The sequence below is a fragment of the Mus caroli genome, chromosome 16 (assembly GCF_900094665.2).
Source record: "Mus caroli chromosome 16, CAROLI_EIJ_v1.1, whole genome shotgun sequence".
Classification (NCBI taxonomy): Eukaryota; Metazoa; Chordata; class Mammalia; order Rodentia; family Muridae; genus Mus; species Mus caroli.
The window spans coordinates 5,451,586-5,459,035 of NC_034585.1; positions in this window are offsets into that span (position 1 = coordinate 5,451,586).

Genomic DNA, 7,450 nt, shown 5'->3' on the forward strand with positions numbered 1-7,450 from the left:
AGGCGGATTTCTGAGTTCGAGGCCAGCCTGGTCTACAGAGTGAGTTCCAGGACAGCCAGGGCTATACAGAGAAACCCTGTCTCGAAAAACAAAACAAAACAAAACAACAAAAAAAAAATCTTGCCGTGACCAACCCTGGTCTAGAAAGTGCCCTGTTGCTCAGGCTGGCCTTGAACTTGGGGTGAGTCCCCTGATTTAGCCTACTGAGTGCTGGGGTTATAGTACAGCCACACCACTCACAATCCTCACTATGTGCTTGCCAGCAGCATGTGTTGAAGCCCAAGGTCGAGTCAGTTTTGTCCTCTCCTCCCCACCAGGTGGTGGAGGTCTAACTCAGGTTGTCAGGCTAGGGGCAAGGGCCTTTGCTCCATGAGCCATCTTGCTGGCCCAGCATCTGCACTGTGGCCAGTACTGGTCAATGAGGCTCTTCCCATAGAGACAGGGTCTCTTCTCCCTATTCAGGAGTCCAGGGCCTCAGGGTTGACTGTGATGTCACTAGCCCCTCTGAAATGCTCTTTAATGTCCAGGAGGCATTTTCAACCTCATGCTGATTTCTGTGTTGAAGAAATGCTCCGAGCCTTCCGCTTTGGGGATATTGGTAGGAACTCATGTCAGATACCCCTTTTATTAAAATCCTTAAAGTAAATGCCACTGGCAAAATGTCTGTTTAACATAGACGGAGCCTGAAGAGCCAGGCAGCTTCAACAGTTGCTCTGGAGACACTGGGCTCCTGAAAGTTGTCTCTGACCTCACAGACTCGCTGTGCCATGTGTGCCAATAAAGAAACAAAGGCACTTCTGGCTGTTTGTTTACTTTTTCAAGACAGGGTTTCTCTGTGTAGTCCTAGGGCTGGCCTGGAACTCAGAGACATGCCTGCCTCTGTCTCCCTGTCTCTCAAGTGCTGGGATTGAAGGCATGTGCCACCACCACCTCCTGGCTTTTTTTTTTTTAAGAGTAGTGAGTGACTGAGATACTAAATAGCAGCTGTTAGTGAGGCTTTTGTTATTTTTATTTGAAACTGGGTCTTACTCTGCAGCCAGGGCCAGCCTCCAGCTTGAATGTGCAAACCTGTTCCTTTAGAGGAATGTCCCACCTTTGCTGGCCTTGAATTCACAGAGATTGCTTGCTTCTGCTGGGCTTAAAGGTGTACCTGGTTACACCCAGGTCCTTGTGCATGTTAGACTACCCAATTGTATCGTGAAGCCACTTCCTGGGATGGTTTTGGAGAAGCTAAGTGCCTTCCTGGGAATTTGATTCTTAGAATAGGATGCAAACAGAGCCAGGAGTCAGGCACCAAGACCTTGAAACTCTCACATTCCTGCCACAACAGTTTCTCAGTCATTCTGAACTCAACCAGCAGGGGGCGCCAGCGCACCATGTTCCTCTGAGTGTCGGGTACCTAAGAAGCTGCCCGTGCTGCTTCCTGCCAGGAGATGACCTCTATGTGTCTTTTCTGCCTGTTCCTTTCTGCAGAGGAAAGTAAGGGGATGCTCTGCTTGGAGCTACCTGGCAACCAGCAACTGAGTAGTGTGATCCTGCCTCCGCAGATGGAAGAAAATGAAAGTGCAGATCGTGTTGTGGAAAGCTGTTACCCTTGGCCTCAGCGTGTTCTATGTAATACCCTGTTTGCACTGCATGTGTGTGTCCACAGAAGGATTAGCCAGAGGGAAAAAAGACCAGTGTTTTTTTCCTATAGAAAGGCAAGAGAGAAGACGACAGGACTCACTGGGTAAATGAAGCTGCCACTAAACCCAGTCCCTGGGATTTACAGGGTAGCGGGGAGAACTGGCTCCCAGGGCTGTACTCTGCAGTCATGCACCTGCTACCCCCAAACAAACAAACAAGTGTTAAAAAAACAAAGAAGAACTAGACTAGGAACTGTGGGGGTTTGAACCAGGATGGTCCCTGTAAGCTCATAAATTTGAATGCTTGGCTTCCGGTTAGTGGAATTGTTTGAGAAGGACTAGGAGGTATGGCCTTGTTGGGGAAGCATGTCACTGGGGTGGGTTGTGAGGTTTCAAAAGGCCAGGCCAGGCCCAGTGTCTGTCTCTGCTTGCAGCTGTGGATCAGATGTAAACGCTCTGCTCTGTCCAGTGCCAGGTCTGCCTGCCTGCCTGCCTGCCTGCCTGCCTGCCTGCTGTCATGCTCCTCTGCATGATGATCATGGACTTTCTGAAACTGTAGACAAGCTTCCCAATTAAATGCTTTTATTTTTATTAGTTTTTAAAAACTTTTTATTGACTCTTTGTGAGTTTCACATCATGCACCCCAGTTTCACTCATCTCCCTGTCCCCTCGTGTCTGCTCTCTGCCCTTTCAACTCCCCCAGAATAACACAAACACACACACACACTCACATCCCAAAGCATAGAAAACATCTCATGGTGGAAGCTGCAGTGTGTCCCAGTGTGTCCCACAGGATATCCCTCTGTCCACATGCCTTTACCTGCAAATGCTCATTGCAATGAGTCATTGGTCTGGTAAGAAGTCTCTGGCTTCTGTGACACCAATATTGAATTCTCCTTTCTTTTCTTTTCTTTTTTTCCTTACCTACATTGTTCCAACATGCCAGAGGCTGTTCACCTTGGAGACCTGCTGCGGATATGGGTACAGCCCGGCTCGAGATTTACACCCTCTCCCCCGGATTTTCAAGGGCCAGCGAGAGCTCACCGGATGCTTTCCAAGGCACGGGCCCCTCTCTCGGGGCGAACCCATTCCAGGGCGCCCTGCCCTTCACAAAGAAAAGAGAACTCTCCCCGGGGCTCCCGCCGGCTTCTCCNGGATCGGTCGCGTTACCGCACTCCAACATTGAATTCTCACTGGGACTTCTCCTGGTTATCCTATGTGTTACCCTGTGTCATGAGATCTTGGAATTTTGGATCAGCCGGAGTGGCCCTTTCACACACCCCCCACCCCCAAATTCACAGGTGAGGTAGATGTTGGGATAGGCCAACTCAAAAGCCTTGGATCTGGGCATGGGTGGCAGTTGAGCAGGTCAGCCCTCCAGTCCTTACCACACCACCAGGGCCAGCTCTCCAGCACTGCCCTGGCTAGGCCACCCAATGCTGCTACTGGCAGGAAGGAGGCAGCTCTTCTGCTCTCATGCCCTCTGGGTGGCTCACCAGCCAGCTCTCCAGCCAGCTCCACTGTGCTGCTCAGTCAAAATTCGAGGCCCACTCAGTGCTGTAGCTGGCAAGAGTCTGGGCCAGCGTTCCTGCTCTCAGGACCCAGGACCAGCTTTCCCAACTGCTGGGCGTGGTGAGGGGTGAGTCTGACCAAGCCCGCTCAGTCAGTCAACAGGTTCTCCAGCGAGTTAGTGAGGATTAAAAAGAAAAAAAGATAGTTAGATAACATAGTAGCATGACCCAAGTCAATTCTCAGACTGAAGGCAAATTTAATTTTCCAATCTACTTTTTATACATTTTAATTACATGCAAGTATTTTGGGCGAGCAGTACAATAAGGAACTAACAAGGCAGTAATCGAAGTCCTGTGATTACTCCCATGACACTTGTTGAAAAGGGTTTGTCATAATGTCCAAAATGCTTGAGTCCACTTCCTTGTCCAAACCCAAAATCTTGCCTGAAGCCTAGTTCTTCTGTTCCATCCTGAGACTAAAATTCCTGCCTTACCTGACTTCCCTATTACAGCCTAAAGCTAGATTCTTACTGAAACTGACTTCCTTATTATGCCCTAATGTCAGAGTCCTGCCTGAGCTTACTTCCAATGTCAGAGTCCTGCCTGAAGCCCATTTCCTTGTCCTTGGCCAATGTCAGACTCCTGCCCAGAAGGCTTTCCAGCGATGAGGTGTGGGAAGGCATCACCTCCACTCCAGCACAACCCCGTGGTGGAGGAGTGGCAAGGCCAGCATTCCCATGCTGGCTTTACCTTAGGGCTGGATCACCCGTGGCCCTGCTACTAAGGCCAGGTCTACTGTGCTGCACAGACCAGGCTCAGGACCCACTCTCCCGAGTACACAGCTATTGAGGGGCAAGGCCCGCTCTCCCACTCTCATGACTCCCCGGCCAGCTCCCAATTGCCAGTTATGTGTGTTGGGGGTGGGGGAGGTTTATCACCTCTACACCTGTGCCACAAACATGCTGGGGAGGATGTATTTCAGGGGCAGGACACTTGGGTGGCATGAACGTGCTTGACCAGTACGTCAGAGGTCCTAGGTTCACTCCTCCTGGCTGCAAAAAACATCAAAAACAAAGCAAAACAAAAAAGTATAGCAAACCTCTAAAATCAGCCTACCACCACCATCACCACCACCAGCAGCAGCAGCAATAAAACAACCCCCCAAACCCACAACAAAACACAACAACAAAACAAGCCCCAAACAAACAGCAGAATACCATGGAAAGAGACAGAATGTGAGCTGATTACCTCGTGGGACTGGAGGGAAAAGCTCCGTCATCGACTTAGACATGTTTTCTTTCAAATAACAAAAAATATTACATTTATTGTAAAGACAGGATCTCACTGTGTTGCAAAGATTGGCCTTGAACTCACAGGAATCCTCCAGTCTCAGTCGCAGGAGATTATAAGCATGAGGCACCACACCCAGCCTGTACTGTAATTTTTAGTAGACATGGTCTTTTTCTGTTGCTCAGGCTAACCTCAAACTTCTGGACTTGAGCAAGCCTCCCCAGTCAGCCTCGGGCATGCCCAGCTCCAGGCACACACTGCCCTGCCTGGCTCCATTCCAGCAATGCTGTTCAAGGCCTGCCGTGTTTGAGGGACTGTTTCAGTGGTGAGATAAAACAGATCACCAAGCCCAGCCCCCACTCTCATGGAGGTCGGGGTACCCACTGTGCTGCTTAGACTGAGACCGTTCTGATTTGGGCGATGGAGACCCTGCATCCTGGGAGACCAGGAACAGTCTGTCTCTACGTTGGAGCATACTCCTTTTTTTTTTTTTTTCTTCTTCTTCTTCGAGATAGGGGAGCATACTCCTTTGTACTCCCGCTCATTTCAGGTAAGAATCGCTGACCTGTCCAGGGCTGGGGTGCTGATGGTGCTGAGAGATGGAAGGATGCCCTGAGCGCCTGCCCCTGCCCCCATCACTGCCATGACTGGCTATCTCTGCTTTGCAAAGTCAGCAGTGCGACCCACTTTGGTTAATGGAGAGTAGATTTCGAGCTGTCTTCCCAGCATGCCGTGAGGCAGCTGCAGCTATCACTGAAGCTCTTAATGAAATACCTTGAATGGCTGTTACGATGAACATCTTGTTATCTTAGGGTAGCTCATCCTCACCCACAACTGCCTGGGAGCCAAGGGCCGGAAAAAGTATTTGTGGTTTTTTTTAAATATATATTTTTTATTAAGATATGACACTTAATCGTTTCTGTTTGGGCTCGGGAGTGCGGATGACCTTTCTGGCTTTAACTGAGTCTGTTATGTATTGTAAGAGTAGCAGAGAGACTCTGCCTCACATTTTTAGAAGCCCTAGCAAGTGCCATCCACAGCCTGCCTGTTGTCTCCCTGGGCCCAGATCTGGGCTGGACTTTCCCTGCTGACCTATGTGGGGAGGAGACACTCGTTTCTTTAGTGACGCCAAAACCTTAGCCCCTGTATCTGTCCATATGACCTTAGGAAATAGGATTCTGGCAGATGGCCAGCTTGAGATGAGGTCATGGTTTTTGTAGGGGCAGTTTGGACACAGAAATGAATACTTCCTCCATCAGGAATAATGCTATCTGAAGATGAAGGCAGAGGTGGGGGTGATGTCTCAATAAGCCCAGGAATAGCCTTGACTGCTGTGCTGGCTAGACTTATGCCGACTTGACGAAGAATGTAGTCATTTAAGAGGACAGAACCTCAGTTAAGAAAATGCATTCATAAGATCTGGCTGTGAGCCGGGCACGGTGGCGCACGTCTTTAATCCCAGCACTTGGGAGGCAGAGGCAGGCGGATTTCTGAGTTTGAGGTCAGCCTGGTCTACAAAGTGAGTTCCAGGACAGCCAGGGCTATACAGAGAAACCCTGTCTCGAAAAAACCAAACCAAACCAAACCAAACCAAACCAAACCAAACCAAACCAAACCAAACCAAACAAAAAAAGATCTGGCTGTGGGCCAGCCTGTAGAGCATTTCTTAGTGATTGATGGGAGAGGGCCATCCCTGTGGGTGGGGCCATCCCTGGGCTCTTTTTCTAAGAAAACAGGCGGAGTAAGCCATGTGGAGCAGGACCAATAACCATCACCCCTCCTTGGCCTCTGCATCAGCTCCTGCCTCCCGGTTTCTGCCATGGCTTACTTCAGTGATGCACTATAATGTGCAAGTTTAATCCTGATAAACCTTTTCTTCCCCAACTTGATTTTTGGTCATTGTGTTTCATTGTAGCAATAGAGACCCTAACTAAGACACCTGCCAAGTCGTTAGAAGCCAGAAGAGAGGCACAGGAAGGATTTCCAGCCTTAGTCTTGGAGACCCAGCCTCTAGAGTTTCAAGCCATCATAGTACTATGTATGTTAGCTCTGGAAAGTCACTGTGGTGTGGGCTGGCTAGTTTTATGTCAACTTAACAAACTAGAGTCATGTTAGAAGGGGGAACCTCACATGAGAAAATGCCCCCACTTAGCCTGGAGACAAGGCTGTGGTACATTCTTGATTAATGATTGATGTGGGAGGCCACTCACTGTAAGCACCCTGGGCTGGTATCGGATTCTATAAGGAAGCAGGCTGAGTTAGGCACCATGGGCAAGCCAGTGAGCAGCACCCTCCATGGCCTCTGCATCAGCTCCTGCCTCCATGGCCTCTGCATCAGCTCCTGCCTCCAGGCTCCTCCATCAGCTCCTGCCTCGAGGCTCCTGCCTCGAACTCACGTCCTGACTCCCCTGGATGATGAAATAAGCCTTTCCCCCACTGAATTGACTTGACCATGGTGTTTTATCACAGCAACAGAATCCTTAACTAAGACAAAGGTAATGCCTTCCATCTACTCCTGGGTCATCCTCCTCCAGCAGCTAAGCGTGGTTCCTGGGTCATTCCCAGGATTCCTAGTCTTTCAAGGAGGGTCTATGCTATTTGGTCTTCCTCATACAATCTCTCTTTAAAAAAATACTTATGTATCTTTATTTTATGATTATAGGTGTTTTGCATGCACGTATGCCTGTGCACCACATGAGAATCTGTCTGCAAAACAACTACAGGGTTGACAACCTACATAAAGATGAGAAGTGTGACTGCCTCCTCTGAGTGGTCCTCTGATTGCAACATATGTACCATTGTCTTAAGGGTCACTGTTCTATTGTGGTGAGGATGTGTCGAGACCAAGGAAGCTTTTAAAAGGAAGCATGTAATTGGGAGCTTGCTTACAGTTTCAGAAGGTTTGTCCATGACCATGATCATCACGGCAGGAAGTGGGGGCAGGCAGGCTGAGAATCATGGTGCAGGAGCAGCAGGGAGACAGAGAGAGAGAGAGAGAGAGAGAGAGAGAGAGAGAGAGAGAGA